Source organism: Mobula hypostoma, chromosome 11 (genome assembly GCF_963921235.1).
Source record: "Mobula hypostoma chromosome 11, sMobHyp1.1, whole genome shotgun sequence".
In the NCBI taxonomy this organism is placed as follows: Eukaryota; Metazoa; Chordata; class Chondrichthyes; order Myliobatiformes; family Myliobatidae; genus Mobula; species Mobula hypostoma.
In genome coordinates this window covers 65,547,956-65,568,663 of record NC_086107.1, presented here as the reverse complement: position 1 = coordinate 65,568,663, position 20,708 = coordinate 65,547,956, and positions in this window count along the sequence as shown.

Sequence of the window (20,708 nt, the reverse complement as noted above, 5' to 3'; positions counted from 1 at the left end):
GTTGCTTCTTCATCCCATTCCTGAATCCTTACTGCATTGTGATAAGCTGCTAATTGTGAGTCATTTTGCTCTGTTTGCAGATTTTCAAATACCACATGGTGAATCTTGTTGAATGTCACTTGGAAAGAGCATTGGCAGCAGCAAATGCACAAATACCACTTTTTGGGGGCTGACCAAATCCTAAGGGGTGTAACTGCTGGACTGGGCAGCAGTCGGGGTGCTGTGTGGTTTGCAGCATTTCCAGGTGCTGGTGTTCCCTTGCTTTTGCTGTCTTTGTCTTTTTAACCAGTAGAAGTTGTGGGTTTGGAAGGAGTGTCTAAGTGAGTTACTGCAGTGCATCCTGTAGATGGTACAAACTGCTGTTACATTACACAATGAATATACTTGGTAGATTGTAAATTGGATTATTATTGTCACATTTACCAATGTACAGTGAGAAACCTCCGTACTGATCAATCCATCACAATGGTGCACTGTGGTAGTACAAGGTAAAACAACAACAGAGCATGTAATAAAGGGTTATAGTTACAGAGAAACTGCAGTGCAGATAGACAACAAGTAAGGCCATAAAGAGGTAGATTGTGACATTAAGAGTTCATCTTAACATACTAGGAAAACGCTCAATAATCTTATAACAGCAGAATAGAAGTTGTCCTTGAAAATGGTGGTATGTACTCTCAGGGTTTTGTATCTTCTGCCCTCTGGGAGGGGGAGAAGGGAGGATGCCTCGGGTGGATGGGGTCTTTGATTATGCTGGCTGCTTCAGCAAGGAAGCAACAACTGTAGACAGGGACCACGGCGGGCAGGCTGGTTTCCGTGATGTGCTCAGCTGTGACCACAATTCTCTGCAGTTTCCTGTGGTTATCCCAAGCTGCAATGCATCTGGAAAGGATGCTCGGTAAAAACAGGTGAGGTTCAAAGTGATGTGCCAAAGTTCTTTCAGCTCCCGGAAAGAGGAGTGCTGCTGAGCTTTCTTAGCTGTAGTATCCACGTGGTCAGACCAGTACAGAGTTCACTCCTAGGAACCTGAAACTTCAGCCCTTGGCCGCCTCTGTGCCAAGATGAGGCAACGCTCAGGGTGGAAGAACAACACCTTATATTCCATCTGGATAGCCTCCAACTTGATGGCATGAATATCAAATTATTCTTCCAGTAAACTAAGTTCCCCTCCTCCTCCCTTCTTTTATTCCCCACTCTGACCATTTACCTCTTCTTACCTGCCTATCAATTCCCCCTGGGTTCTCTCCTCCTTCACTTTCTCCTATGGTCCACTTCCTCTCTTGACAGATTCCTGCTTCTCCAGCCCTTGACCTTTCCCACCCTTTCACCTTTCACCTTCCAGCTAACCTCCTTCCCCTTCCCCCACCTTTTTATTCTGGCATCTTCTCCTTCCTCAGTCCTAGGGCCTCGGCCTGAACTGTCAACTGTTTATTCATTTCCATAGGTGTTGCCTGACCTGCTGAGTTCCTCCAACATTTTGTGTGTGTTGCTTTGAAACTTAACTGTCTTGACTTTATAGGCATCCGTTAGTCTCATGAGACCATGGATTTACGCCTTGGAAGGTTTCCAGGGTGCAGACCTGGGCAAGGTTGTATGGAAGACCAGCAGTTGCCCATGCTGCAAGTCTCCCCTCTCACGCCACTGATGTTGTCCAAGGGAAGGGCATTAGGACCCACACAGCTTGGCACTGGTGTCGTCGCAGAGCAATGTGTGGTTAAGTGCCTTGCTCAAGGACACACATGCTGCCTCAGCCAAGGCTCGAACTAGCGATCTTCAAATCACTAGACGAACACCTTAACCACTTGGCCACGCGTCAACGTGGCAAAGGGAGCTGTCTTGACCTTAGCACCATTGATATAGATAGGAGCATGTGCACTTCCCCCCCCCCCTCCTGAAGTCAATGACTAGCTCTTTTCTTTTGCTGACATTATTGTCATGACACCACATCACTAGGCTCTCTATCTCCTTTCTGTACTCTGACTCATCATTATATGAGATCTGGCCTACTATGATTATATAATCCGAAAACTTGTGGAGGGAGTTACAGCAGAATCAGGCCACGTGGTCATCAGTGTATAGGGAGCAAAGTTGAGGACTTAGGACACAACCTTGTGGGACAGTAGTTTTGTGAATAATCGTGACAGCGGTGTAGCCTTCTGTCTTTAGAGATTGCAGGTCAGGAAGTCAGTTATCTCCTGGCAAAGGGAGGTGTTGAGTCGCAGGCTTAGGAACTTGGAGGTGATTTTTTTTTGGATTTCCTGTCTAGTATTGAAAGCAGAGCCATTGTCAATAAACTATAGTCTAATGTGAGAGTCCTTACTATCCAGAGGTTCCAGAGACAAGTGTAGGAGGTCAATCCTGTTCCCTTTCCCTCTCTGTAGCATTCGCAATGAGAATTCTCTCCAAAGTTAAAGTAAAATTTATTATCCAAGTACAATACATGTCACCACATACAACCCTGAGATTTTTTTCCCTGTGGGCATACTCAGCAAATCTATAGAACAGAAATGTAAACAGGATCAATGAAAGATCAACCAAAGTGCAGAAGACAACAAACTGTGCAGATGCAAACATAAATAAATAGCAATAAATAATGAGAGCATGAAATAATAAGATAGAGTCCTTAGAGTTAGATCATTGTGGGAACACCAAAAATGGAATGAGTGTAGTTATCTTCTTTTGTTCAACAGCCTGCTGGTTGAGGGGTAGTAACTGTTCTTGAGTCCTGAAGCTCTCGTGCTTTCTACCTGATGGCGGCAGCGAGAAAAGAGCACAGCCTGGGTGAGGAGGATCTTTGATGATGGATGCTACTTTTCTACAACATTTCACGTAGATACACTCAACGGTTGGGAGGACTTTACTCGTGATGTACAGGGGCAAATCCATTACCTTTTGTAGGATTTTCTGCTCAAAGGGACTGGTGTTCCCATACCAGGCTGTAATGCAGCGAGGCAATACACTTTCCACCACATACCTATAGAAGTTTGTCAAGGTTTTCGATGACATGCCGAATCTACGCAGACTCCTGAGGACTAGAGGCACTGTTGTGCTTCCTTTGCAATTACATTTATATGATGGGTCCAGAGCAGGTCCTCTGAGATAGTGACACTGGCAATTTAAAGTTACTGACCCTCTCCACCTCTGATCCTCTGATGAGTACTGACTCATGGACCTCTGGTTGCCGTCTCCTGAAGTCTACAAGCAGTTCCTTGGTCTTGCTGACATTGAGTGAGAGGCTGTGTTATAACTCCACTCTGCCACATTTTCAGTCTCCCTCCTGTATGCTCATTCATCAGCACTCTCCAACAAGAGAGGTTAAATATCCCATTCTAATATCCTGTCATTCATAGATGATTACTGAACACAGATTCACTGAGTGCATTTCCAAGGTCTTTTGTTGCTGTTGCTCATCCACTTCAAGGTTCAATGTGCTCGACATTCTGAGATGCTCTCCTGCATACTATTGTTGTAATGCATGGTTAGTTGAGTTACTGTCACCTTCCTGTCAACTTGAATCAGTCTGGCCATTTTCTTCTGGTCTCTCTCATTAAAAAGATGATTTCCCCCATGGAACTGCCACTACTCACTGGATTTTTTATTTGTTTGTTTTTGTTTTCCACTCCATTCTCTAGAGACAGTTGTGCATGAAAATCCCAGGAGACCGGCAGTTTCTGAGATACTCAAACCACTCTGTCTGGCACTAACAATCATTCCACCGTCAGTCATTAGATCACATTTCTTTCCCATCCTGATGCTTGGTCTGAACAACAATTGAACCTCTTGACCATGTCTGTATGTTTTTGTGCATTGAGTTGCTGCAACATAATTGGCTGATTTGATATTTGCATTAATAAGTTTGTGTACCTAATAAAGTGACCATTAAGTGTAAATTTAATTGAACCACCTGCATAGATATTGATTGACCTTGTAACTACTCAAAGGCATTTCACCACTGACGTAGCTTGCCAGTACACTAACAGAGTGCCCTCCACCGAACTTGATGATTGGAGCTACAGCACTCAAAAAGTTCAACTCTGTGCAGAATGAAGCAGCTGCCTTGATCGGCTCATCATCATCCAGAAAATTTGGCTACTGTCATAGTCACAGTAGTGGTCATACTTTATTGATCCCAGGGAAAATTGGTTTTCGTGACAGTTGCTCCATAAATAATAAATAGTAATAGAACCATAAATAGTTAAATAGTAATATGTAAATTATGCCAGTAAATTATGAAATAAGTCCAGGACCAGCCTATTGGCTCAGGGTGTCTGACCCTCCAAGGGAGGAGTTATAAAGTTTGTTGGCTACAGGCAGGAATGACTTCCTATGACGCTCAGTGCGTAAATCTCGGTGGAATGAGTCTCTGGCTGAATGTACTCCTGTGCCCACCCAGTACATTATGTAGTGGATGGGCAACATTGACCAAGATGGCATGCAACTTAGACAGCATCCTCTTTTCAGACACCACTGTGAGAGAGTCCAGTTCCATCCCCACAACATCACTGGACTGACGAATGAGTTTGTTGATTCTGTTGGTGTCTGCCACCCTCAGCCTGCTGCCCCAGCACACAACAGTAAACATGATAGCACTGGCCACCACAGACTCGTAGAACATCCTCAGCATCGTCCGGCAGATGTTAAAGGACCTCAGTCTCCTCAGGAAATAGAGACGGCTCTGACCCTTCTTGTAGACAGCCTCAGTGTTCTTTGACCAGTCCAGTTTATTGTCAATTCATATCTCCAGGTATTTGTAATCCTCTACCATGTCCACACTGACCCCCGGATGGAAACAGGGGTCACCGGTACCTTAGCTCTCCTCAGGTCTACCACTAGCTCCTTAGTCTTTTTCACATTAAGCTGCAGATAATTCTGCTGACACCATGTGACAAAGTTTCCTACCATAGCCCTGTAATCAGCCTCATCTCCCTTGCTGATGCATCCAACTATGGCAGAGTCATCCGAAAACTTCTGAAGATGACAAGACTCTGTGCAGTAGTTGAAGTCCGAGGTGTAAATAGTGAAGACAAAGGGAGACAAGACAGTCCCCTGTGGAGCCCCACTGCTGCTGATCACTCTGTCGGACACACAGTGTTGCAAGCACACGTACTGTGGTCTTCCAGTCAGGTAATCTAGAATCCATGACACCAGGAAAGCATCCACCTGCATCGCTGTCAGCTTCTCCCCCAGCAGAGCAGGGCGGATGGTGTTGAAGGCACTGGAGAAGTCAAAAAACATGACCCTCACAGTGCTCGCTGGCTTGTCCAGGTGGGCGTAGAAACGGTTCAGCAGGAAGATGATGGCATCCTCAACTAGTCGGGGCTGGTAGGCAAACTGGAGGGAATCTAAGTGTGGCCTGACCATAGGCCGGAGCAGCTCCAGAACAAGTGTCTCCAGGGTCTTCATGATGTGGGAGGTCAATGCCACCGGTCTGTAGTCATTGAGGCCACTGGGGTGCGGCGTCTTCAGCACAGGGACAAGGCAGGACGTCTTCCACAATACAGGAACCCTCTGGAGCCTCAGGCTCAGGTTGAATACATGGCGAAGTACTCCACATAGCTGAGGGGCACAGGCTTTGAGCACCCTGGTACTGACACCATCCGGTCCTGCAGCCTTGCTTGGGTTGAGACATTTCAACTGTCTTCTCACCTGTACAGCTGTGAAGCCCACCGTGGTGGTTTCATGTGGGGAAGGGGTATAGTCATGAGAGCAGGGTGGGGGACTGTGAGGAGGAGTAGGAGGGGAGAGTGGAATATGTGTTGGTTTGGGGCCGACAACAGATGGCTCATGTGTGGGATGGACAGGGGACACACTGTCAAATCTGTTAAAGAACAGGTTAAGTTCATTGGCCCTGTCCACACTGCCTTCCGCTCCTCTGTTGCTAGTTTGCCGGAACCCAGTGATGGTCCTCATCCTCCTCCAGACCTCTCTCATGTTGTTCTGCTGGAGTTTCCACTCAAGCTTCCTCCTGTACCTGTCTTTAGCCTCCCTGATCCTGGCTTTCAGGTCACTCCATATTGCCCTCAGCTCCTCCCTATTTCCATCTCTAAACGCTCTCTTTTTAGCGTTCAGGATGTCCTTAATGTCCTTTGTCATCCATGGCTTGTTATTTGAATAACAAAGGACAGTTCTTGTCGGAACATTGCAGTCCACACAGAAGCTGATGTAATCAGTGATGCACTCTGTGAGCCCATCAATATCCTCTCCATATGGCTCACAGAGTGCCTGCTAGTCTGTCACCTCAAAACAACACTGGAGCGCCTCATAAACCTCCTCCGACCATTTCCTCACTGTCCTCGATGTTGCAGGTTTACTCTTCACCAGAGGCACGTAGCAGGGTTTTAGATGCACCAGGTTGTGATCTGACCTTCCCAGTGGGGGGAGGGGAGAGGAGCTGTATGCTCCCTTAATGTTAGCATACATCAAATCCAGAGTCGTCTCCCCTCTGGTTGTACAGCTCACATACTGCGTGAAGTTGGGCAGTGTTCTAGCCGTGGTAACCTGGTTGAAGTCACCCGAAATGGTAATGAGGGCACTCAGGTGCTGGGTTTGTAATCTGGCTATGATGGTGTAAATGATGTTACAGGCCGGTGTCAGGTTGGCAGAAGGAGGGATGTACACAACAACCACAATTGCATGCGAGATTTCCCTTGGCAAATAATATGGCCGGAGTCCAACAGCAAAAAGTTCAATATCCGGGCTACAAACACCTTCCTTGATCATAATATGACCAGGATTGCACCATCTGTTGTTTACCAGAACAGCAAGCCCCATTCCTTTACGCTTACCACTCTCAGTGCAATTCCAGTCAGCCCGAATGGTCTGGAAACCCTCTATACGGCTTCAAACAAGGAGACAAGCTTTAAAATGCAGAAGAAATGGGTGGAGACACAAAACACTGCAGGTGAAATCTAGAGCAGAGCAAACAGCTGGAGATACTCAGAGAGTCAGGCAGCATCTGTGGAGGGAAACGACTAAGAGGTAGAAACTTCTGGGCAGAAAAATGGCAAATGGAATTTATTGTGGGAAGTGTGGGCACTTAGGAAGTACAGCGAAATAATGCAGGGGAATATTTATATTTACTTTAATTAGTGATAGAGTACAGTAACAGTCCTTTCTGCCCATCAAGCCCATGCTGTACAACTACACCTATGTCATTAAGTCACCTACTAGCCTATACGTCTTTGGAATGTGGGAGGGAACCGGAGCACCCAGAGGAAACCTGTGTGGTCACAGGGAGAATGTACAAGCTCCTTACAGACAGCAGCAGAAATGAATCCTGTGTCACTGGTGCTGTAATAGCGTTATGCTAACTGCTACACTACAGTTCTGCCACATACATTAAATAGTGTGAAGTGGTAAGAAGATCTTAGAGTTTATGCCCATAGATCCTTCAGGATAGCAGGATAAGTCAATTAAATGGATAAGAATTGAGATGCCCTATTAGAATTAGTGCAGGGGAGTTAGATATGTGCAGGAGACTAATTAAGCTGCATCTTAAGCACAAGAGGAATTTGATAGGGAACTACAGTAAGATGGTGCCATTATGTGGCGATTCTTTGTGTGCAGCTCCGATGGGAATCATCAAATATTCCCATTTAGGACTCTGATAGCCGAAAATCAGCCACAGCTGTGAGTATGTCAGTAAGCAGCATCATTTTAAGATGTTTAAAAAAATCTATCGATACTCAAAATCAATGAATCTCGGACGGCAGAGTTGGGTCGCAAGTACAGTTCTCCTTTAAGAAAACAAGCAAAGGCGCAGCGCCAATGCACAGATATGATAGAAATACGGAGGCTTTAGACTTCCGATGCCAACTATGCTGTACAGTTTCTGGAAAATATAATTGAAGACCTCAGAGCAGGATTGCTCTACAAGGGGGACATCAGGGACTTCTGGGTACTCTGCTTTACGGAAACGTGGCTCATACCAGCAATTTTGGATGCAGTGCAGCAGCCAGATGGCTTAACCATTCCCCACAAAGACAAGACAGCTCAGTCTTTTAAAGGCAGAGGAGGTGGAGTACACCTTGATGTTGCACAAACTTGACAGTTCTGTCTCAGTTCTGCTCACCCAACCTGGAATATCCAGCAGTTAATTGTCATCCATTTTATCTGCCGAGGGAGTTTTCTGCCATCATCCTGGTAGCAGTATACATTCCGGCCAATGTCAGGCAAGCACTGGAGGAGCCGAGCAACATAATCAGCAGGCACAAAGCTCCGCACACTAATGCATTCCCTATCATTGTCGGGGATTTCAACCAGGCCAGCCTGAAGAAGTCTCTGAACAACAACCATCAACATGTCAACTATGAAACAAGCGGAGCCAACACACTTGACCACTGTTATACCACTATCAAGAATGCTTACTCTGCCATCGCACTCCCTCACATTGGAAAGACCAATCAATTGGCTGAACTTCTACTCCCAAAGTATAGGCAGAGACTAAAGACCACAGGACCAGCAGTGAGGAGCATGAAGGTATGATCATGAGATGGAGGAGCTCTTACAGGTCTGTTCTGTGTTGGTGGACTGGACAACATTCAGCAATTCATCTTCAAACCTGAATGAATGCAGCACAGTTGTCACCGACTTTACCTGTGTCGACGAATGTGTGCCTTCAAGAACATACTGGACATACCCAAACGAAAAGCATTGGATGAACCAGGAGGTTTGTAGTCTGCTGACGGCTACGTCTGTGCCATTCAAGACTTGTGAACGTGTGGCGGAGAATTTATTGACTGGTTGCCTCATAGCCTGGTGTGGAAACACCAATGCCTTTGAATGGAAAGTCTTACAAGAAGTAGTGATTATGGTCTAGTCCATCACGGATAAAGCCCTGCCACCATTGAGCAGATCTATACAGAGTGCTGTTGCAGGAATGCCTCATCGGAGATCCCCACTGCCATACACTCTTCTTGCTGTTGTCTGAGGATCACACCACAAGTTTAGGAACAGTTATTACCCCTCAACCATCATACACTTGAATCAGTGGGGATAACTTCACTGAAATTCCCTCACCCCATCAACCCACAACCTATGGAATGCACTTTCAAGAACTCTTACCTTACATTCTCAATATCAATCGCTTATTCATTTTTTATTATTATTTCTTTCATTTTGTATTTACACAGTTTGTTGTCTTTTGCAAACTGGTTGAACGTCTATGTTGGTGCGATCTTTCATTGATTCTATTATAATTTATTATTCTATTATGGATTTATTGATGATGCCACAGGAAAATGTTGTTCAAGCTCATATATGGTGACATATATGTACTTAGATAATAAACTTTTCTTTGAACTCCAGTACTTAATACTCTGATTTATGAAGGCCGATGTGCCAAGAGTTCTCTTTCCAGCCCTATCTAAATGTGACGCCACTTTCAAGTAATTATGGACCTGTATTCCCAGATTCCTCAGTGCCATACCTTTCACAGTGTAAATTATGGATCTGTATTCCTGGATTCCTCAGTGTCCTACATTTCACAGTGTAAATTATGGATCTGTATTCCTGGATTCCTCGGTACCCTACCTTTCACAGTGTAAATTATGCCCTGCTTTGCCTTCCCAAATTGCATAGCTCTCATTTATCTGCACTAAATTCCATCTGCCATTTTCAGCCCATTTTTCCAGCTGATCCAGACTTTGCTGCAAATTTTGATAGCTTTCCTCGCTGTCCACTATGCCAGCAATCTTGGTATCATCCTCAGATCTGCTGATCCAGTTTACAACATTGTCATCTAGATCATTGTTATAGATGACAATGAACAACAGACCCAGCAGCACACCACTAGGCAAAGGCCTCCATCCAGTCAGAGATGCGACAATCTACTACCTCTCGATTTTTCATGCTAAGACAATGTTGAATTCAATTTGCAACATCATCCTGAACGCCAGTGGACTGAACATTCTGGACCACCCCCCATGTGGGACTATGTCAAAGGCCTTGCCGAAGTCCATCTAGACAACTTCCGGTGTGTTTCCTTCATCAACTTTCCTGGTAACCTCCTCAAAAGTGTAATTTTGTGTTATTTTACATAGTTCAGTGTAGTTTTTGTATTGTTCATGTAGCACCATGGTCCTGAAAAACATCTCGTTTTTACTGTGTACTGTACCAGCAGTTATGATTGAAATGACAATAAAAAGTGACTTGACTTGACTTGAAACATTACCTAACACACACAAAGCCATATTGACTATCTCTAATCAGGCCCTGTCTATCCAAATACTCATGTATGCTGGTCTCTTAGAATACCTTCCAATAATTTACCCACTACTGATGTCAGGCACACTAGTCTATAATTTTCTGGCTTATTTGTAGAGCCTTTCTTGAACAACAGAACAACATAGCTCTGCCAGGCTCTCTGCAATTTCTGCACTAGCTCACACAAGGTTGGTGGAAACACCTTGTCAGGTCTTGGGGACTTAGCCACCTTAATTTCCCTCAAGACAGCAAGAACCTTCTTTTCTGTAATCTGAGTACAATCCATGACCAGACTACTGTTTTATCTCAGTTTTACAGACCCTGTTTCTATCTCCTGAGTAAATAGTTACCTACTGCCCATTATCCTGTTGGTGCTTAGGGCAACAATGAAGGTCCTCCATTTCTGGCGGTGTTCAGAGTTTCCTTCATTGTGTCAGTAGCTTCTCAGTTTTCACTATTGTCAGTCATACAAGTCATGGGTAGAAACTTCATTGCTATTTTTGTTTTACCAGTTAGGGTTGTTAGCCCTGAGTTGAACCCTCAAACCTGGAGAACCGGTGGACCACTCTTAGTCTGGCCTCTACCTTTGACCTATTTGGCATGGCTGACCCTACCATGAGCCAAAGCATAAAGCCCTGACTCCAGCCAGCATAGCTCTCCGGGTCATGGAGGCACGCAAGCCTCCAAACCATGACAAGGTTGTGGTCCTTTTGGAGGCGAATCAATACAAATGGAAGAATAAATCCATTCAAGATCTCCCCTCTTCTGGCTCCATGCATAGATGACCACTCTGATCTTCAAGTGGACAAATTTTGTCCCTTGCTAACCTTTTACTCAGAATATATCTAAAGAAGCCATTGGGATTCTCCTTCACCTTGTTTGCCAGAACAACCTCATGCCCTCTTTGGACCCTCTTGATTTCCCTCTTCAATGTTCTCTTGCATTTCTCATACTCTTCAAGTGTCTCATTTGTCCTTTGCTACCAATGCCTGCTATGCACCTCTTACTTCTTCTTAACCAGACCCTCAATATCACTTGAAAACCAAAGTTCCCTAAACCTGTTAGCCTAGCCATTTATTCTAACGGGTACAAACTTTGGACTGTCAATAATTCACTTTGGAAAGCCTCCCATCTACCAACCATACCTTTGCCAGAGAATAAATTATCCCAATCCATACTTGCCATTTTCTTCTTGATGCCATCAAAATTGGTCTTTCTCCAATTCAGAATCTCAACCAAAGGACAAATCCTTTCCTTCTCCAGAACGATCTTGAAACTAATGGAACTATAATTACTGGATCCAAAGTGTTTGTATGCACACAACTTTGTCTCCTGTCCTGTCTCATTCCTTAACAGGAGATCCAATATCACACTCTCTCAAGTTGGATCCTCTGTATATATTCATTAAGAAAACTTCCCTGAACACATTTGACAAAATCTATCCCATCCAGTCTTTTAACAGTATGGAAGTCCCAATCAATACGTGGAAAGTTTAAATCACCTTATCACTACTATTACAACCTTATTTTTCTTGCAACTGTATGCTATCTCTCTACAGATGTATTCCTCATTGGGGGGGGGGTCTGTAATATAATCCCATTCACATGGTCATCCCTTTCTTATTCCTCAATACAGAATGTACCCAATAAAGTGGCCATAAATGTATGTCATGAAATTTACTTTGTGGCAGGAGCACTGTGCAAGACATTAAAAATTACTAAGTTACAATAAAAATAAATAATTTGTGCAAAACAGGAATACCGAGGTAGAGTTCATGGCTGCAGAAGGGGAAGAAGCTGTTCATAAAGTGCTGTGTATGGGTCTTCAGGCTCCTGTACGCCCACCCTGACAATGCTAAAGAGAAAAGTATCTTTCCCTGATGGTGAGTGTCAGTAATGATTGATGCTGCCTTCTTGGATCTGCAGGGCTTCTGCAATAATTGTCATGGTCCGGTCTGTGAAGTCCACATTCCGGTTCACGGTCTGGTCCGTGGGCTCAGGACTCCGGGTCTTCCAGCTGTCCCTTGTTTCGGTTGGGTTAATCATAGGCACCTGATTCCCATCTTGATGCTTGGAATATAAGTAGCCTTGGGGTTGAGTGTGCACCTCTGGTTTGCCTTGTCTAGATTCCCTGGGAGCAACCTGCCGGTGGAAGGCTAGAGCAACCACTTGCCATCTTTAGGCTGCATTGGGGAACCACCCCCTCATGGAGCCTTGCTGTCAGTAGTCGGAGCTGTCTTTGCGGTATGGATTCGGCCGTTCCCTGGGCCAGCTGATTGGCCATCAGCCACTCCAAACTAGGTAAGGGATCTGGCTGTTTCCGTAGCCGGCTGAGGTTGCTGGCCGTTACTGCTACTCGGAGCAACGCCGATGCAGAGATGGAACTGTCTGTTGTACTTCAGTGTCTGTGTCTTGCATTTGGGTCCGTTCCCAATGCGCCCATTGTGACAATAATAGGGTTTTGTGCAGGCAGGAGGTGGCGATGGAGTAGGTGGTCAGTTGCCTTGGAACACCAGAGTGGTGTGAGGGTTAGGAACTCATGAAGCTGAGAGTAGGGTCTAGTGACCCAGTATCTAATGTAAGTGACGGATATGACTAGCAGGTGTCCCAATCCAGTGCCAGATTGACAGGCCAAGCCTGGGACTGGCAGGGGTACCATGGTCTGATTTCTGCTGCAATGCTTGTTGTGTGGGGAAGCGTATGGTTGTGCATGTGACCAACACAGATGTTATGCTGGGGAGGGTGAGGGTTGATGTGCCAGGGTAAATCACTCACTCTGGTTTCAGAAATGGTCCAAAAATGAGAACCATCGGTTGCAGAATCACCCGGCCCAGAAACAGGCCCTCCAGCCCACTAAGTCATATCATCAAACACTAATCCTGCAACATTCCCATATTATTCTCCCTATATTCTCATCAGCTCCTGCCCAGATTCTATGCCTCATCTACACACTTGGGGTAACTTACAGCAGCCAACTGGCCCGACAACCGGCAAAGACACGCGATTCTGCAGATGCTAAAAATCTTGAGCAACACACAAAAAATAGCCTCCAACCTGTTGGCATGAACATCAATTTCTCTAAACTCTGGTAGCCACTTCCCTTTGCCCCCATATCACCTTCTTTGTTTTCCTCCATTTTGGTTACCCTCTCACCCATTTGCTTCCTCTTGCCCGCCTTCATGACCTGCCCAGCATCTCCCCGACACCCCAGATCCTTCCCTTAATTCCATCATCCACTGTCCTTCAGCCCATTGCCTGTTCCATCTGTCACCTCCCAGCCTCTCACATCATCCCCCACCTCTCCCTCACTGGTCTCACCTATCACCTGCCAGCTTTTATTCATCCTACCAAAGCACTTGTTCTGGCTTCCTCCCCCTTGCTTTCCAGTCCTGATGAAGGTGCTTGGCCCGAAATGGCGACTGTTCTTTTCCCTCCGTAGACGCCACCTGATCTGCTGGGTTTAGTGTTTTGTGTGCATCCACCAAGCTGCACGTCTTTGGGAGACGCGAGGAAAGTTGGACCCCCGGGGAGGAAACCCAATACAGTCACTAAGAGAACATGCAAACTCTATGCGGACAGCTGTGACAACAGCTCTGCCAGCTGCGCCCCCACCTCATTCCAGAAGAAGTTAACCTGCTATCAGTAGTTCTATCAGAAGCTTAAAGGGATGGAGTTCCTCAGCTGCCATTTCCCTACCACTCCTGCTGAGGGAACACTGCATTTGGCCTCCAAACGCACCTTAAATCGTAGCAGCTCTGCCCAGCACACTTGTTCCTATTGCTTGGTGGTCTAGCGGTTGGTGAAGCGACAGCCCCTCCCCCCCCCCCACCTACCACTGCGGCAGGATGCAGTCCCATCACACGCGGATCGCTGATCCAGCACGAAGCTTGCCCTGAGAGTAAACCTTCTGCTCAATAATTCCGAGAGAGCCCATTAGGGACAAAGCAGGGATGTCCTCATGCATGAGTTACCATTCGGCCTCCCCTGTGCGGTTAGTGTAGATTTGTCAGTGTCACATTGTGAGGCTGCCAAGACAGAACGCAATAGAGGGCTTTTGAAAAGCAATAACATCTAGTTCTATAGCCACCCTCCCCCTCCGTCTCCTCCCACACCCACTCCATCCCCACCGAACCACAGTATAAACCAAACAGCTTTCACAAGTGCTTGGCTGCTTGTGATGCATGAGATGTGGGAAGCATTACTTTCATTGTGAGGCTGTCCAACTCAATTACCCTCCATTCAAATTAGAGCAGCCATTTGTCTGTATAATATCTTTTAATTCTGTCTTGGCTGAAGCAAACCAGGCTACCTCTTGTGAAATGCTGCTTTTAAAAAAAACATCAGTATATCACTTTGACTCAGATTTCACTTGAGTTGAGACTGTTTCTGAATTTGGAAGTTTCTCTTCCTTGCATGACCCAATATTAATTTCTCTCCCCACTCCCCTCTCTTGCCACCCTCTTGAATCTTGACAGGAAAAGCAAACAGGTGATTTGATGCCACCGGCAGCCTGACAATGGACTGCAGGGCTTTGAGCTGATTGGATGACTTGACGCTATTTTTAAATGCACACACACTTTTGCCCAGGTTTGGGGTATCACGGACCTGAAGGCATAGCGTTAAGGTGAGAGAGAACAGATTTAACAGGAAGTTAAGCAGCAACGTTTTACACATGTGAGTGATATGATGAGCTGCCAGGGGAAGTGGCTGAGGCATTTAGAGACAATATTTAAAAGACACTTAGACAGGTGTGGGAAAGAAATGTTCAGGTGGATAGGGGCTAAAGGAAGGCAAATGGAACTGGCTGAGATGGGAATGTTGGCCAGCATGAATCGGTCAGGCTGAAGGTCCTATTTCTGTGATGAATGACACTATGGCATACTGCTTTTGCTAATTTACATGCATGCTACTGGCATTGTAGCTCCACAGGATTGTAATTTCACAATTAGGGTTGTCATGGGCTGGTCTACCTCCTCAACCAGAATGATCCCACGCCCACCTAGTTAGGGACTGATCTATGTGCCAGGCCCTGGACAACACCTTCCTGCATCTGAGTGCACAGAGTGACCCTGAGTGCCCAGTACTGAACTTCTAACTCTGATTTAGTGTGCTGACTCTGTCCACATCCTGATGGAGTAGATAGTGGGACATTGGCACCACAAGGGCCAGGATGGGGGTCAATTGCATTGCACTGTTAAAGCCAGACAAAATTTGCTTGATAAGGAGAGGATCAAATTGGTTCCTCCCGTTTGTTAGTTCCCTCCAGGTAACAGGTCCACTCATGGTGATCAACAAGGACGCCCCCATCTGAAGGGCAGCACAGTAGTGCAGCTAGTGAAAATTCTGTCTCTCAGCTCTGGCGAGCTGGGTTCAATTCTAACACTCAGCACTGTCCATGTAGAGATCACGTGTTCCCTTCGTAGGTTTCCCCTGGGTGACCCTGTTGCCTCCCATGTCCCACGGAAGTGCAAGTTTGTAAGTTGCTCCCAGAGTGTAGGTGAAGGGAAGTCAATGGGAAAGTGAGAAGAATAAAATGGGATTCATGTATGATAAGTAGAATTGGGTAGATGATGGTGGGAGCAGGTTTAGTAGGCCAATGGGCCTTATTCAATGCTGTTTAACTCTGCAACTCTTTGATAAGTAGATTTTGTTTCCTGTAATGTGGAGATGGAACAGTAATGAAACTCTGACTAATCCCGAATGGGCCTTCAACTGCTTTTCAAGTAAAGCTTCACTCATCTACTCCTTGGTTACTCCCCATACTTCAATGGCCATTGGACATCGAGAAAGATTTGTACACTTATGGTCCAGCTTGGATATCAGTTGATAAAGGTGAAGAGCATGTGTTCTGTTTGTGGTTTACCTTGTTATCTCTGCTGGACTGATGTCGAGTTCAAAGGCTTAGATGGAGGAATAGTGAGGTGCATGCAAAACTTTGCAGATACTGAAATAATTAGTACAGATGTTTGTGAGATGCATCAGAGTAATAAGACCATAAGATATAGGAGCAGAATTTGGCCTTTTAGCTCATTGAATCTGCTCTGCCGTTTCACCATGGCTGATCCAATTTCCCTCTCAGCCCCAATCTCCTGCCTTCTCCTCATATCCCTTCATGCCCTGACCAATCAAGAATCTATCAACCTCTGCCTTAAATATACATAAAGACTTGGGCTCCATGACTGCCAGATTCATCACTGTCTGGCTAAAGAAATTACTCCTCATCTCCATTCTAAAAGGACACCCCTATACTCTGAGGCCGGGTTCTTTGGTCGTAGACTCTCCCACCACAGGAAACATCCTCTCCTCATCCACTCTATCAAGGCCTTTCACTATTCGATAGGTTTCAATGAGGTCCACCCCTCATTCTTCTGAATTCTAGTGAACACAGGCCCAGAGCCATCAAACACTCTAACAGGCCATAAGCCATAAGGGAACAAGTACTACAAGATGTTCTAATGGTAAGAAATTGTGGATTAGTAAAGATCTTTGTCTGTCCATTACAATATCCTCTCCAGATCCAAAGCTGTTCTTAAGACAAAAGTCAATCTTTGTTTTTGTAACTTCCACAACATGTTGATTCTCACTGGAGGCTCTGCCCTTGGTGATAGGGCAAATACACAAGTTCAGCGTGTGCTCTCAGACCTAAAGAACTTATTCAACATTGTGTGAGGTTTTTAATTTAATACACAAATGAGGTAACTAAGTAAAATAGAGGCTTGTTTCATAATGAGTAAAGAATTTCTCTGATGGAAGGATTAATAGATGGAAACAGCTGCATCATGCTGATCACTCAGCACTCAGTGGCCATCCATTTGACAGGCACAGATGGGATTAAGCACAGATGTGTGATTAGCTCTAAAAGCAATTCAAACTCAACAACGAACCAAATGGTTATTAACTCCTCAGCTCTGAACCAACTCTGCTGCCTGAGGTTGCAGAGATTTGCTGTTTGTTTTGAAGTTGACCTGCTGTACTTGGCTTGCAAATTTAAAATATATTCAATTTAATGTACATTAAAATGAAGTCCCTTATTGATTCAGTCAGAATCACATTTATTTAAATAATTCAAAATACATTTATTATCAAAGTATATATGCAGTATACAACCCAGAAATTTGTCTTCCGCACAGACAGCCTCAAAACAAAGAAAACCGTGGAACAGATTCAAAGAAAAACATCCCCCCACATGCAATAAAAGACAAATCATGCAAGCGGCAACAAACCAAAAAAAGAGTGAAAAACACAGAATATAAAACACAAAAATCGAAGAGTCCAGGCATATTCAGTTATCACAAGTACATCGAAATGCATCATTTGTGTGAAGGATGCGCTAAGGATCAGCACACATTCTGGCGCCAACACAGGATACCCACAATGCTCAGCAGAGCAACTCAGGCATCATCAACAACAACTACCACCACAAAGTAAAACAAAACAATCACAAAACAAAACTCGTTATCACCCTACTCACACATACAGGCCACCACCTTGGCCCTGGACTCTCAGACTTGTAGATGTCGGGCCTCCAATCTCCAGCCCCAGGTCTGTGCTCGGAGGGTGGCAGACATCAGGCTTCCAACTACCCCAGGACTTGCTTTCAGGACTCGACAACCAGACTTGCATGGACCTCCGGCCTGGGACTCACGTGATCTGAAAATTGCCACTCTGCACCCTCGGTGGCAGCCAACCCAAACACTGGGGCTGTTGGCCTTTGACCACAGAGTGCTTTAAACTGGACTCCGAATACCTGCCCCTTCATTTACAGTATCTGACCTCGAACTCCCCTCATCCCTTCCTTCTATCCCCAACCTGACCTGTAACTCCGTGCACTGTCCCATGAATTATCCCTAAAAAGTAACTAAGTTTGAACCACCAACTCGATGAAGCTTGGCTCGCAGCCTGTCACCATCTTGACTTGTGGTAAGAGATGATTGCAATTCTCAACAGTAACATTCAACGAGTAACAGTGTCTTTAGAGCAAGATTTCCATGTTCCAGAAGTTGTATCTACACCTTTCAAGAAAGTTAGGGAATTATTCAGTAAGAGTAAGACTAAGCATTAAAAGCAGATATGGAGTGATTGAAATAAAGACTACCAGGGACAACAGTTCTTAGTGGTGAGTTCAGGTACCCTTTCCACACTCCGTGTTAGGTTGCTCGCAAGATTGTATTCTTTGTTCCAAATCAGTTCCATTTTTTTTTCCAAATCACTTCTAATTTTTATTCAAAGAAGTATTTCTGTCAAGTAAATGGTACTAATAGTTTCAGAAACGTGGTCAGTTTTCAATGATTGGTTGGTTAATTGGCATCTGTAAACTGTCCCGAGCTCTGGTGGGTGGGTGAATTATTGGATCTATGGGAAAGAATAGGTTCCAGTCAAATCAGCTGGGAATATGATTGATGAGATTGCTCTGAGAGTCAGGATAGGCATGATGAGCAGGAAATACGAAAATAGTATGAATTATTCTCCAAATAGGTGTTAGAGCTTTTACTTTCTTCATTTTCTCTCTTCAGGTACTGCCTGGTTTGGTCAATATTTCCAGAATTTCAGATGTCCGGCAGTGGCAAAAAGATTTATTTCTGCAGTCCCTTTCTCCCTTCCCCTTCAATCTAACTCACTCAGACTACACACACACAAATCTGAGTGCCAAGCCTTGCCAAACAGAAATAAAAGCAGAGCATGCTGGAAATACAGGGAATTAACTGTTGGAATGGGACTTGGGAGCAATACTCAGTAACTAGCATTGTGATGGTGTTGGGTTTGCTGACCTCAAAGTTCTAAACTCAAATGAAGTCCTCAAGCCTTATTGGATATAAAAACTAAAGGGAGATTATATTGTACCTACTCAATCTTCAAAGACTAGTTTACTTCTTTGTGTAGTATTCTCCATGATGAGTTTAGCTGCCAATACCCACTATTTGAGTGGTTGGTCCCTCCACCCTCCAGGAGAAGATACTTCCAGCTAACCAAGTAATTTAAAGCACACTTCATTTATTTTCAGTGATACCTGTTAAAATACAAACAACATTCCCAAAACACATTTAAAACTCACGGAGGATTTCTATCTTAAACATTTCCAAGTTATAACCAGAAAGTATTTCCAAAACACAAGTATAATTCCTATAAACTAAAAAGACATACCAACCATGCAGATGAACGAATCATCCATCACAGAAATCAATGCCACCTCGTGTTTCTTTCATGCGTCTTGATGTTCCTTATCGCATTTCCAATAAGCCTGAACTGCTCTCTACATTTATACTATTTCTCTTCCACCTGGGTGCCTTCACAAATGTATGAAATTCCCTCCGATACAAAGGTCTAAAACAGGGGTTCCCAACCTGGGTTCCACTGACCCCTCGGTAATAGTAGGGGTCCATGGCAAAAAAACGGTTGGGAACCGCTGGTCTATAAGCTTTTTTGAAGACATAGATCTCAAATTCCCTCCATTAATGCTGGGAAATTAACTTCCTTGAGTATTTAAAACTTCCACCATTAATAGATATTGATACACTAAAGGATTGTATCCATCTGGTCTGCAAACTTCCTTGAACTAAGCAATGTAGTTCTGAAAGAAACCAAAGTAAATAACCCATTGTCTTATGTTGGATTCCTCGAGCATCAATAAACCAGGTGAGGTGAGCTACACCCCACTTCTACAGAATCTAACAGTATCTGTTAGATGCAGGGCCTGCTTGTAAAGCTGCTCTCGAGACAGTATATTATTTCAGCTTCAAGCTGATCACTGCTTTCCATTTACATTTTAAGAACTGAAGAGTGACTCCTATTTTACAATCAGAAACTAAACAATGTATGTTGGATGTTTACTTACCACTGTTTAATCTTACAAGTGGCAGCTGCTGTGTTTAGGGAGTGACTTCACAAAACATGAGACCTCCCTCTTGCCCAGGAATCGAATATCCATCACACACCCCACCCCCTTTGCTAAGTGAAGACTTCTAACCCACCATCTTCCTGTGGATACTCTGCCTTGAAACAAATATTCAGCCCGCACATCTATTTTTGCATTTCACTGTCTGGTGTTCTAAATTTAAAATACTGTATATTGAAGTAGGATTTCTGAGCAAATCTACAAAAAACATTATGCATCACATTAAATCAAAAGAAAATTTTCAAAACCTGTCAATAATTTACTAAAAATTAAAAACCAAAATTATGAGGCTGAAAAAGTATTCATCTCCTATACCACACTGACTTTCCTCAGGTGCAATACTGTATACTACCTCAGCAATTCACCCAATTTGTTGATGTAGAAAATTGGAGGATCACCTGAATAAAGGCCTCCTCTCTCTGTAAGGTCCAACAGTATGATAGATTTTCAACAGACCAACCCAAAAAGAAGACAAAAGAACATTCAAGCTAAGTCAGGGAAATTATAATCGAGAAGAACAAATCTGGGGAAGGGTACAAGACCATCTCAAAGGCACTGAACATACTCCAGAGCTCTGTGCAGTCCATCATGAATAACTGGAAAAATATGAAACC